We start from the raw sequence: 14,167 nt of genomic DNA, 5'->3' as shown, positions 1-14,167 counted from the left end.
TGATGTTCCAATCCAGAGAGCTGAAACCCTACTGGACAGAGAGAGATTTGTTTGAGATTTGATTATTGTACTGTTCAATTGTGCATTAGATAATGACCAAACGGAAATGCACATTTCCGGTTACAAGCGAAATATCCGTTTATTTAAACTTAAGTTTGAGACGAACAAAAGTGATGTGACCCGCCATTTGTAAATTTGCGTCCTTTGCTCAGTTCCCGCTGTTTATGTGCACTTAATGAAGCTATCCACTTTTGAGGAGATTTCTAAGTAAAGATATGTTCCGTTCAATAAACTTACAAATAGGTTAAATATAATAAAAACTCGGAGGAGTCGGCTGGGCGTGGCGAGGGGGTGAAGGGGGGAGATACTGGCGCGTGCGAGTCCGAGCGCTTGTAAAACTATCTTAGTGTGCGTGCCTGATCTACCGAGCGTTTTACATGGCTTTAAAGGTACATGAACCAGGTTATCTCCAACTTACATAGCCAAACCAAACTCAGGGTGTCTACTACATTCTGGATAAAAAATTCATGGACAATTCCCGTACATTTAAGGACACTTTGTCGTAACCTTTGTCGGTGTCATTAGGTCTTTCGAATAATTTTCCTGATTTGTCAAACTGTATTAATCTTGTTATTTACTGTAGTTGTACCAGAGAGAACAGTAAATAACAATAGATAAGAGTTAAAAATTTCAAAATAGAAATTTATTGAAAGTAAACAAGTATAGGCCTACCTATACTTTAGGTAAAGCTTTTATAGTGTAACCGAGAAACGCAATCATTGTCTCCTGCAATAGCGACAAATATCTCCATCGGTCACGTAAACTTCATAACATAGCTTATCCAATCCAGGCGGATTAATTTGGCATGATTCGCCCTGGCACAACGTTAGGCTCTCGACTACTTTTGAAAAAAATCTTTAATGCATATTGTTACTCAGTTCTTAGTACAAAATCAAGGTATGGTAAGCGGCTACCAATAAGCAATAAGCACAGAGTAAGATTATTGTATTTTCATTTGCAAAGTTAATATAGACACATAGCAATCATTAATTGTTTATCTAGGCTCAATTACATTTTCTTAATATATTTTACAGCTCTTTCAAGAATCAAAATACCCAGGCCTAGACCTATTTATTTAGGAGGGCCTATATAAACTGGGTAACAAACAATGAGGTTATAATAGCAGCAAAGTCACTAACATCATTCTAGTTCATAAGATTTAGATTGCTTAAAGCATACAACTCAAAATAAATAAATATATGGGAAACAAAAAACATTGAAACCTGAATAGCCAACAATATAAGACAAAGATACAGAAAATGCAATGACATAACTTGAAACCAAGCAGGCCTACATAGTGATAAAACATTAATGCAAACAACATTGCTTGTGGTTTTGTCAATTAAAAGATCAAATATCCATAAAAAAAGGGTTAACTTACAAAATAAAACTGTAGATTATTTACATGTTTAATATGAAACTATAAACAGTTTTATGGCACTAGGCAATGGCCGCGGCAAATCGAATCTTCAAGCCAAAGTACAAGTAAGAAGTTAAATTTAACAGCCATTATAAATCTATTATTTTCACGATAAAATAGGTTTGGGATCTCATAATAATTACCCTAGTAATAAAAAAAGAAGTTGTAAAGGAATAAAAGTGATACAACTTTTATGAGCTATAACTGAGTCAACAGTTCTTGGAAGTACTTGACTTGACACTTGATTGTCGTGATAAAATATTAATGGGTTTGAAATTGCTAATGGGATTTTTATTGCATAATAACTATAGTAATAAATTATGAAAATGTAAACAAACATCTGATAAACCTTTTATGTGCTCCTAACCAACTAGCGATCAATAAAATTATGGCCCAATAAAAATTTAAGGACATAGTCTGGCATTTAAGGACAATTCCCGTACATTTCATGGCCAATAAAAAATTAAGTACAATTCCCGGTTTTCCCGGTTGGTAGACACCCTGAAACTTTACTCAACTATAACACGTAAATCATACAAATACGTAAACATTTTTAATTGATAAGTTAAAACTATCAGATCTAAATGTAGGTTTCTTTGGGCTTGTAAAAAATTATATTTTGATATTTGCTATATAAATTGATTGAGGTTTTTAAGGTACATGTAGGAGGGTGTGTAGTATTTTTAAAATTTGTTAAAAACAATTTTGTTTTTTCCTATTTATGAACCAAAACGCTGACTTTGAGCACCAATTACATGAAATCCAAAACAAATTATTTTTTTTTAAGATTTCATCTTCCTCTAAGAATACAATAAACAGGGTTCAGTGTAAAAAATACCCCCGCCACAGTAAACTTTCCAACCAAGCAAACTTCCATTTGTCTCAATTGACTTTCAATTAAATCTATTTAAAAAAACATTAGGTGTAATGAGTATCTGGGTTTGCTGCTACAAGGAAATTAATAAAGTTTGTTTTTTGGTAAAACTTAAGGATAGTATACAATAAATCAATTTGCCAAGTTTGATCAAAATCTATATATATAAAAGGCAAAGCCCTCACTGACTGACTGACTGACTGACTGACTGACTGACTCACTCACTCACTCATCACTAATTCTCCCACTTCCCATTTACCTAGGAGGCTGAAATTTGGTACACTGATTCTATAGGCATTAAATAGGAAAACTAAGTAGTTTTTATTCTGATCGGACACTCGGGCTCCGCCCCAGTGGCTCTGGAGTTTCCCATGTTAACCTTATGAGTACTCATATTTAAATGGAATTAATGAATCTTAACAGCTGTTTCAATTAAACAAGTTGGTTCTGTTCTATGATGTGCAATAGCATTAAAGTTACGAGGATTACCAACAGGGTGCAGCACTATTATTTTTTTTAATTTATGACAGCTAATTTGCAACCAAAAGGTGAGTGAGCGTAGCGAACGAACTTCAACCTGGAGGCGAGTTAGCGTAGCGAACGAGCTAACCTGAAGGCAAGTGAGCGCAGCGAACGAGCTCCAACCTAAAAGTGAGTGAGAGTAGCGAACGAACTTCAACCAGGACGTGATTGAACCATGCGAACGAGCTTATCTTGAAAATTAAGAAGTTAAACGGGGCAAAGCCCGCGGGTACAGCTAGTATATCCATAAACAAGCAAACTACAACATTTTACAATATTCTCCATAACAATAACATAGAAATTTTAAATTTACAGTTTTTTTTTTAATTTTCTTCGTTACCAATGATTGTACAAAAACACTTTGATATACTAAGTTATTTTTTTTTTAAGCTCTTTAAAAGGTCTAGAGACAGGTGCGGCTCCAGAAACATTTTTAGTGGCCGTGAAATGCTGACTCTTTCATTTTCTTAATAGTAGAATTTGAGAACACCTAACCAAATGAAATGAATGAACAAATAATGAATGAATGTATGAAACATCATATTGCAGCTATTTGTGATGGATCCTTCAGATGTGGTGCGCTCATGAGGTCCTCCAATGTGAATAATTAATGAATGTCTCTTCATATTGCCACTAAATCAAAAGGATTTTCCACATAGTACACATAAGGTCTCTACTTGGTGTGAACCAATGTATGTTGCTTCATGCCTATTTTGCTTTTAAAGGATTTTCCACATGTAGTACACTTATGAGGTCGCTTTCCCATGTGAACAAATGTATGAACTTTCACTTCATACTTGGTTTTGAAGGATTTTCCACAAATAGTGCACTTATGAGGTCGCTCTCCTGAGTGAATCATTGTATGAATCTTGATACTGTCCTTGGTTTTGAAGGATTTTCCACATATATTACACTTGTGAGGTTGCTCTCCAGTGTGAACTAATGTATGAATCTTCATGTTGCTGCTGGTTTGGAAGGATTTTCCACATACAGTGCACTTATGAGGACGCTCTCCCATGTGAATTATTGTATGAATCTTCATATAGTCCTTGGTTTTGAAGGATTTTCCACATATAGTGCACTTATAAGGTCGCTCTCCCATGTGAACCAATGTATGAGCCTTCATTTCCCTCTTGGTTTTGAAGGATTTTCCACATGTAATGCACTTATAAGGTCGCTCTTCTGTGTGAACCAATATATGTTTCTTCATATCGCTGCTGGTTTGGAAAGATTTTCCACATATAGTGCACTTATGAGGTCGCTCTCCTGTGTGAATCATTGTATGAATCTTGATACTGTCCTTGGTTTTGAAGGATTTTCCACATATATTACACTTGTGAGGTTGCTCTCCAGTGTGAACTAATGTATGAATCTTCATGTTGCTGCTGGTTTGGAAGGATTTTCCACATATAGTGCACTTATGAGGTCGCTCTCCCATATGAATAATTGTATGATTCTTCATAGTGGCCTTGGTTTTGAAGTATTTTCCACATGTAGTGCACTTATAAGGACACTTCCCAGAATGTGTCAACAAATGACATTTCACTTGGTGTAGCTTAATAAATGTTTTATCACAAGTCAAACATCTAAAGGGACGCTCGCCCGTGTGTAAGTATATATGACACTTCATTGTTGATAAACTTGAAAACATTTTTCTACATATTGGACACTTAATGAGAGGCTTTTTATTGATATTATACATTTTTTTTAGTTTTTTTTTATTTCTGATTTCTAATAGACAAGCTAGTAACTATTTGGAATCAATCGGTTGGCTTTGCATTTCTATTTAAATATTTGTCTTTTTTTTTGGATTTGTTAATATTATTGCATCAGCCATATTAGAATTATGTATAATTTAAATTTTAAGTTTTAAATAGTGAACTTACTTTCATTGTGTAGTACCGTTAGTATAGGCAGTAAAAACTCTGTCTTTTTAGCCGTTATTTATGTATTTAAATAGCAGATTGTCAATTATCTTTCTTGCGACGTGAATATGAGTTCCTTTTCCTCTACAAATTGATTGCCTATTCTGAAAAAGACCATTTTTATTAAATATATACATAGATTGTAAACATTAAGGTAGGCTAGTTTTCTAAAATTTAATTTCAAAATCATTTTTCTGGTTCAACACAGTCTTTTATGTCACCTTCAGGTTGGGGAAACAACCATTGCTCCAACATGGTTCGAACGGAAATGCAACATCAGTTACACTTTGGTCTTCGACACCGCACAAAAAAATGGCGGAGGAGTTCAACCGACAAAGATTCATGTAGCGTATTAATTATTTAGATTTGTTTTGATTTGATTTTTATTTTTTTATCATTTTTCTACATGGTAAAAATGGTGTATGCAATCTGATTGACGTCACCATATGACGGGAATAGCACACCTATGTATTAAGTCTGTATATATATATATATATATATATATATATATATAAAATAAAATGTTTTTAGGGTACTGTGGTATTTTGATTTACTTAATAATATATATATATCTTTATTTATATATATATATATATATATAGGCTATATATATAAAAAATTTGAACGAATGGTGTTTTTGGCCTCTGGGGACATCAAAATGAAAAAGTAAATCGGTCCCGGGCCTACGGTAATAGCTACTTCATAGGGAAATTCGCTAAAAATCATATTTAAACGCACAGCCAGGAAACCAATAAACGCCAATAACCAGGAAGTGACAAATAATGAATTAATGTAAATGTATGAAACATCATATTGCAGCTATTTGGGATGGATCTTCCAGATGTGGTGCGCTCATTCATGAGGTCATAAGTATATATGACACTTCATTGTTGATAGAGTTGGAAACATTTTTCTATATATTGGACACTTAATGAGAGGCATTTCAGTGATATTCAACATTTTTAAGTTTTTTTTTTTATTTCTGATTTCTTACAGACAAGCTAGTAACTAATTAGAATTAGTCGGTTGGCTCTGCATTTCTATTTAAATATATGTCTTTTTTTTGTAGGACTTGTTAAATGTTGAACAGTTATTATATATATGTATCAATAACATTTCATCAACTCTTGTTCAAATAGTATTTGTATTAATTATCAAACAACATAGCCTATTCGAGGCAATTTGCTTTTTTGTCTTGACTTTGATGTTCCATCAAGTTAAATTAGCCTATTTAAGAAAACTTTGTTTCAAAAACTATATTTCATGTAGTTTTCAAATAAAATTGCATCAGCCATATAAAAGTTATGCATAAATTGAATTTTAAGTTTTACATAGTGAACTTACTTCCATTGTGTAGTACTTTTAGTATAGTAAAAGCTTTTTACCTACCGTTTAATGTACTTAAATATCAGATTATGTCAATTATCTTTCTTGCGACATGAATATAAGTTCCTTTTCCTCTTCAATTTGACTGCCTATTCTGAAAAAGACCATTTTTATTACATATACATAGATTGCAACCTTCAGGTAGGCTAGTTTTTTAAACTTAATTTCAAAAGCTTTTATTTAAAAATATTACAAAAGTTTATACTAGATCCTTAGGAGAGAGCCTAGCAATTCTCAGCACAGAGGCCAATCAAACCATCTGCGAGTCTGTCATTAAAAGAACTTGGGACATCGTAGTGCCGAGGTGGAGCCCCGTCCTGGTTCAACAGTCTTTCATGTCACCTTCAGGTTGGGGAATTAACCATTTCTCCATCATGACTGGAGTGCAACATCAGTTACACTTTGTTCTTTGACACCTCACAAACGACATTCAGTTTGGCCAAATCCCTTATTTTTGCATACATACATGCCAAGCCTCAGATACCTAAATCCACACATTAGCTTGTTAACCATTCCCATTAAGTGAAATATTGCTTCACTATTGAATGTCGGATAACCAGAAAAATGTTCATCTTCTATCTCAATATTGCTATCTAATGTACTAACCTTCGTTTGTAGCCCTGTCTGGCCCTATTAATTACAATAATCAATGTCAATACAATAAATAGGGCCAGGCAGTGCTACAAATGACCCAACCGTCCCAACAGTGGCATCGTCCTGGATGGATTTAAACGTATATTTTCACGGATGAGAATTTATCAGAACACATAAATTTATAATAACCTAGAGTGTACGGGCCGGAATTTTTACCTCCGGACTTTTACCCCCTTCATGAGGTCAGCTCAAAATGTACGGCCTGGATTTTTACCCCCTGGCCGGATATAGAAATAAGTAAGAATGATTAATTTTCTTCTTTAAGTTTTAATTTAATAGTAGGTACACATTTGATAAGTTGTACTTCAATTTATTTGTAACCTTAACTAATCAAACAGGGTTGAATTTCAATTCTGATATTCGAGTTTTGGGATTCGATTTTTAGGGCTAACTGTTGGTTAAATATTTATATACAAACATTTGGGTGTCCTTGCAGTAGGCCTTATCAATACAACAATTGGTCGAATTCTTTGTACCGGGTGCCTAAAACTACATTTTACAACAGGTATTTCGATGACCTACCTCAGTTCATAAATAGCTTATGGTTTGTGCCTTAAGAAACAAAAAGGCATATATTGTGTTATTGTACAACAGAATTGAAATAAATTGTTTTTCCACGGTTAATCGTTTAAGAATTGTTCACCAAATTATCATTTAAATTAGTTACTTTGATTATTACATACATACCAACAGTTGGCCCCAGAAACCCAAATCCTGAATATCAAAATAAAACAGCAAAATCCTGTTTACTTAGTTGAGATTACAAATAAATTAACATAGACTACTATAATAATAAAAATGTTTACTATTAAATTAAAACTGAAAGAAGAAAATTAATCATTCTCAATAATTTGTATATCTGGCCAGGGGTAAAAATCGGAGGGTAAAAATCCTGGGGGTAAAATTCCGGGGGGGAAAATCCGAGGGTAAAAATCCTGGCTGTACATCTACAGTTGTGTAAACGCTAGTTATATGAACAGGGGACAAAATTCTGGTTTTGATTGCTAATCTAATTTATTGTCTAACCTAACCCAACCTAATCTATTTTAACCTAATCCAACCTAGCTTAAGTAGTTTTTGTCATTTTTGCGCTAACTGGATTTTCCTACGCTTTTCCGTATACCTCCGTTAATCACCATCAGATCTTGAAAAGTCTTGCATATTCTTGTTCATCTCACTCCGCCGGTTAATTTGAGAACCCACATGACCTACTTCGAAAAAATGTTGTTTTCCTTTTATCTGCTTTTTCGGGGAAAATGACAACCATTTTTTTCAATTCAGGACTTTATTTACGGTAGCATAATTAAAGGGACAAAAATATTATTTTAGCGAGACTCGTCCATGATCGATAGATAATTACCCTTCTTTTGACTGTTGTATGAATAGTATCCTAGCCATCTTGTTCAGTGGAGCGAAGCGAAGCGAGTGTTGCTCTTATACTACACTCCTGCTTTTGTTACAAATACTCCTCCTGAACGGCTGAAGCAATCTGCACGAAACTTAGCAGTCATAGTAATCAACCAGGTTGGCACCACTGGTGCAGTTGTTGTATGACATGCTTGTCGATAGCTACCGATAATTTGGTAAACTATAAATGTTTATTACCGAGTTGTTTATCAGTACTGTGTTTACCGAAAATTATAACTTCAAGGAAGATATTGACTGATAATTCGGGTCGGGAAGTGAACTGGTCGTTAAGATATCAGTAGTTGTGGTTCAGTCCGCACATGGTCGGAGACGGACAGGTTTGCGTGTTTGTGTGTTGCCGAGACCGAGGACAATTTCGTTCTAGTTCGTTCTAGGAACTGTTCTTTAGTGCGGGTTCCTGTGATAATCTACAGTAGTTACCAGTTATTACAGTGCCAATTTTAATGACTGAAAGTAAAATTAGTGACTTTTTTACTCCGAATAGAAGTGCAAATCGGAGAAGATCCCGTTCGTCACCTGCCTCACCAGGTAATCTTCAGAAGTGTATTGGATTAACCGACATAGACATGGAAAACGACGAGGCAAAAGTGGGTGATCTAACTAAAGGTCAATTAAGATGTGCTCTAAGAGATGTTATGTCTGAGCTTCTTGACACCAAACTCACTACTTTGGCCACAAAAAGTGATTTAATTAACCTATCTAACCAAGTAGCAGTCCTGCAGGAAGAAAATTATTCCAAAAGAGAACAGATTAGGGAACTTGAGGTCCAAAATAGGCTTATTATGGATAAGTTGCTTGATTTGGAAAGCCGTTGGAAGCCAGAAGGAATAACCTTATATTCAGGGGACTAATATGGGGTCCAAGAACATCAGATTTTAAGCACGTTGTAGGCGCCTTTTGTAGTGAAATTTTTGGAATTAACCAAGTTTGCATCAATAGGCCGGTACATCCATTAGGAAAGGAAAAAGACACTATTGTTGCTCACTTGCCTTATGATTCAGATATTGAATACATAATAAGTAGGGTGAAAAACTTGAAAAATACGGGTTACGGTGTGTACTACGATTTCCCGCACGAAATTTGGGTTAAACGGGCGTGTTTGGCAGCAGTAAGAACTGAAGTCGAGAAAGTGACAGAAGAACAGAGAATGCCTTTAGTGTATGACACACCGTAGGTACACATCCATATCTGTTGGCACAAACAACCGAATGAGTACCTAGGCCTAATATTGTTTATTCAATTGTTTAATTCGATATATCGTTTGGTTAGTTAGGTTAAACCTTACCTAACTAACCAAACGCTATATTATTGACCAAACTAATACTTCCAACTTATTGACAATGAATAGCGGAGATGAGTTTATTAATGAAACCGAATCGGGTGACGTACCGGTAATACAAGAGTTTCAAGAACGTTACGCTTCTTGATCTGACCAAAGAGATAAATAGTATACAAGCCACCTACCCGGATGGATCTCTGGTTAAGCTTTCCCGACATATTTCTAAATTTGACAAAACTTTGAACTTTTAAATGATGACAGGGAAAAAAGGCTAATGATCTACAAGAGTGTATGGCTGACGTGAAAACTATGTCTTCCAAACTATGTAGGGAAAAAGACCGTCTTCAAAACGAGATGAACACTTCTTTTCAAATTCAAGACGATGCCGCTGTTCAGATCGCTTCATTGACATCACATATCGGGCTGCTGGAGGAGAAACTCCGAGAAAGAGATGACATGACTTCCTTAATGGCCGAGAACAGCTCGATAAATGTAAAATTGGTGGAAGTGACAAATTCTATGAAAACAATCGACTCAGACAAAAAAAAAACAATTGAACGTTATTGTAGATCTTAAAGTTAAGAATAGTTTAGTGCAACAGGAGATCACTAATTTAAACATTATATTGAAGGACAAATGGGTTGATGACAGCATTATAAATGACTATTTCCTTTCATTACAAAGCTATGTGATTGATGGTAATTGTCTTTTTCTTACTCCAGCTTTGTCACAGCTAATTAAGCTTGGCAACCAAGATGTCATCTCAGACATAAATGGATCTGTTGTTACACTAGTTGTAAATTTGTATTCTTGTGTGTGAACAACAGTTGTGATCTAGTAAATGGGGAATCTGGATCTAACTGGTTCATTTAAATGAACCAGGCGAACCATTGACTTTGGATACTGTCAATAGGCATTCCATTTAAGTGAACGAAATATATCATTGACATTGGATACTGCAAGTAGGCCTAGCCTAGACTTTTATTTAGGTAACTTAATATGAGAACCAAATTAAACATAGAATTTTGTTCCTGCAAGTAGACAATTCATTCACGTGGACAACAACCAGACTCATAATTGACTTTGGAAACTGCAAATAAGCATTCTGGGTACCCGGCATTCTATTTAAGTGAGACAAATATATCATTGACATTGAATTAATCTGCTAGCTCCGCTCAAAATTGCAAGCAAACGGCTGGGGTACACTTCCATATCTGTTGCACAAACAACCAAATGAAAATATCGATATATCGATTATTAAGTTAGATAATATTGTTTGGTTAGTTAGGTAGGCCTAGAGAAGGTTAACCTACCGTAACCTAACTGACCAAACGATATATCAAATTACACAATTTAATAATCAATATTACTCATTCGGTTGTTATAAACTAACTTAGTTTAATATCACAATAACCCTGCCCTAGCAAACACTTTACCTAGGCCTAGGCATTGAGTATAAACCTAACCCTTAGGTTTATAGGTTAGGTTTATACTCAATGGCCTAGGTAAAGACATTGGCCAAGAGCATGCATTTGCTACCAACATACCTGCTGAAAAATTGTGTGCTTTGGAGAAATTAGATCAAATTAATGGAAGCTTGATCTTATATCACACAAACCATGAAAAAACAGACTACAAACAATCAGTCTTTCGATAAGACAAAGTAGGAACTAACTGGCTGTTGGCTCAATTCCAATTGGCTATGGCTGGACGGTAATAAATAAGAAAGAAAAACGTAGACATAACCTCAGTTTACACACACGACACACAAAGTTAGGTACAAGAAGGTACAAACAAAAACAAATCATTTGACTGAGATGTTTTTTTTTCTAAATGGCACAAATGTGGCGTGGCCTTGAATAAAATTCATGAGGCCATATAAAAGACAACAGACAACGACAAGAACAAAGATGTGTGAGGACGGTGGGGCACACGGGAGGGACTAAGGCTAACATTAGTGTCAGCGTTCGCCACTGAGCTAAAATTATTAGAACCTCTTTGAAAAAATTTAGTTATAAAATTAACTTTTTAATTATAAAATATTGTTTTAAAATTATAAAATAAACTAGCTATACCCGCGGACTTTGCCCCGTTTAACTTATTAATTTTCAAGATAACCTCGTTCGCATGGCTCAATCACGTCCTGGTTGAAGTTCGTTCGCTACGCTCACTCACCTTTAGGTTGGAGCTCGTTCGCTGCGCTCACTTGCCTTCAGGCTAGCTCGTTCGCTACTCTAACTCGCCTCCAGGTTGATGTTCGTTCGCTACGCTCACTCACCTTTTGGTTGCAAATTAGCTGTTGTCATAAATAAAATAAACGGTATCAGCATTCTGACACATACTTTCTCCCATAAGTTTGTCAACAACCTTTATCATGTGTAAGCGGTGAGAGTAAATATACGGAAATGGGATTTGTACAATTTTGTTCAGAACTTAAAGGAATATAACATGTTAAATTTTTATCAAAATCGTTCGGGCTTTTTTTTGGGAAAATCCGATTTTTCTGTTATTTAATGGGGGTTTTATGGAAAAATGACATAATTTACAATAACTTTTGAACCGTAATTTTTACAGAAATGGGATTTGTACAATTTTGTTCATAATTTAAAGGAATATAACATGCTAAATTTTGATCAAAATTGTTCGGGCCATTTTTGGGAAAATCCGATTTTTCTGTTATTTAATGGGGGTTTTATGGGAAAATGACATAATTTACAATAACTTTTAAACCGTAATTTTTACAGAAATGGGATTCGTACCATTTTGTTCAGAATATAAAGGACTATGACATACTAAATTTTTATCAAAATCGTTCGGGCCATTTTTGGGAAAATCCTATTTTTCCGTTTTTTTTATGGGGTTTTATGGGAAAATCCCTATTAAAAATAAAAATTTCTAAAAAATTAAAAAAAAAACTATCAAAATTGTAAGGACTATAACATACTATGTTAAATCAAAACCGTATTTTTTTCTAAAATCCTATTTTTCATTATTTTATGGGGCTTTTAAGGGAAAATAACATATTTGACCATAACTTTTGAACCGTAATTTTTACAGATATGGGATTTGTACCATTTTATTCAGAATTTAAAGGGCTACAACATACTAAATTTTTATCAAAATCGTTCGGGCCATTTTTGAGAAAATCCGATTTTTCCGGTTTTTTATGGGTTTTTATGGGAAAATCCCCATTAAAAATCAAAATTTCAAAAAAAATGAAAAAAACGCCTGGAGATACCATAGATTAGAACCTACATACCAAATTTCATCGAAATCGGACCACAGGTGTAGTCTCTAGCTCTGTACACATCCAGACACACAGACACACACACACACACATACACACACATACACGCCATCCCTATACTTGTGTGGACATGGGATTTTAACCAAACTATGTGGACATCAAGGCACACGGCTAAAAAAAATATCCTAGGTTCTTTCTAACCTCAAACTGAAGATGAATAAAAGAACACTCCTTGTTTATTGGTCAAAATGTAGTAAAAAAATCATGAAAATTGTGTGGACGTCCCCACAGTTAATGCAGGAGTCGGTCATGTCCCCACAGGTAATGCAAAACCTAGTACACATGTCCACACAGATAATGCAAATGTTGACACAATCGAGTGTTTTTTCGCTTGAAGGTGTTAATGTCCACACAGTTTGGGAATTTCACTGGTTGCATTTTGACAGTATATTTAGGTTATGGCTCCACTCTTCTTTATAAACAAATCGTTGTATATTAGTCACATCCGAATTGCTATGTAGCATATGAAATAACAATATTCATGTACTAATTCATTGTAAAAAAATTTAATAAGTAAGAAATACAGTTTCTCGTCAGATTAAAATATCAGGCCAAAACACCAGCAATGTCTTCATAAAGATATTGCTTTAGAACTATCGATATTTTTCAGTGATACAATCGATTTGGTTCCATATTACTAATATAATTTAATATTATATATTAATATTGTATAATTTGATATGAATATTTTATAATATTAATTTCATATTAATATTTTACGGTACTTTCCTGTTAAAGGGAACATTCATTATTATCGATGATTTATTTTCGATATATCGATATTTTTGTTTTCCATCCGATATATTGATAGTAACAAATTGAAACATAACAGCTGACAAGTAATACAGTAAATAAATATTGTTCAGTATCAACAAACAATTTAAAAAAAATATATTGAAATGAAACTGTTCTAAACTAACCTAACCAACCAAACTTGCTGTAACATTTCAAAATTCCGTTTATAGGCTATCTATTCCCCATAAAATGCCTTTTCTGTTATCACATGGAATTTTGAAACGGTAACTTAGCCTATACAGCAAGTTTGGTTAGTTATGTTAGGTTAGTTTGGAATAGTTTCATGTCCTAATCCAATATATAGGCTATTATTTTTGCCTAAAACAAGGTTGGTTCTTAATTTGTAATTTAAATGCCAAAATGCGTTTGAAGATATTAAAACAGAAGTACCAATCGTGAAGTAAAACAAAAATATCGATATATCGAAAATAAATCATCGATAATAATGAATGTTCCCTTTAACAGGAAAGTACCTATTTTACAATATTGATTTATTAATTAATATTAGTTGAATATT

At 34.2% G+C, this 14,167-nt stretch overlaps 1 protein-coding gene across 3 annotated transcripts in view; it reads right to left on the bottom strand.

Annotated features, from left to right (window-relative positions):
- Positions 1-11,341, bottom strand: part of LOC128991434 (zinc finger protein 160-like) — a 28,890-nt gene extending 17,549 nt beyond the window's left edge. The window contains exons 1-3 of one of the 3 annotated variants that reach the window (XR_008490646.1): positions 11,096-11,341; positions 6,191-6,281; positions 4,763-4,905 (exon numbers count right to left, since the gene is read on the bottom strand). The gene's annotated coding sequence lies outside the window, so the exon portion shown is untranslated. The remainder of the gene's footprint in view (positions 1-4,762; positions 4,906-6,190; positions 6,282-11,095) is intronic. The other 2 variants (XM_054414303.1, XM_054414304.1) reach the window with 2 other exon arrangements.
- Positions 11,342-14,167: the final 2,826 nt, after the last annotated feature.

The sequence above is a fragment of the Macrosteles quadrilineatus genome, unplaced genomic scaffold, assembly GCF_028750875.1.
Source record: "Macrosteles quadrilineatus isolate MER2022 unplaced genomic scaffold, UCM_ALF_1.0 Scaffold_4__1_contigs__length_99947679, whole genome shotgun sequence".
Taxonomy (NCBI): Eukaryota; Metazoa; Arthropoda; class Insecta; order Hemiptera; family Cicadellidae; genus Macrosteles; species Macrosteles quadrilineatus.
Note: the sequence above shows the minus strand (reverse complement) of the source record. Positions and strands in the feature narration are given on the sequence as shown.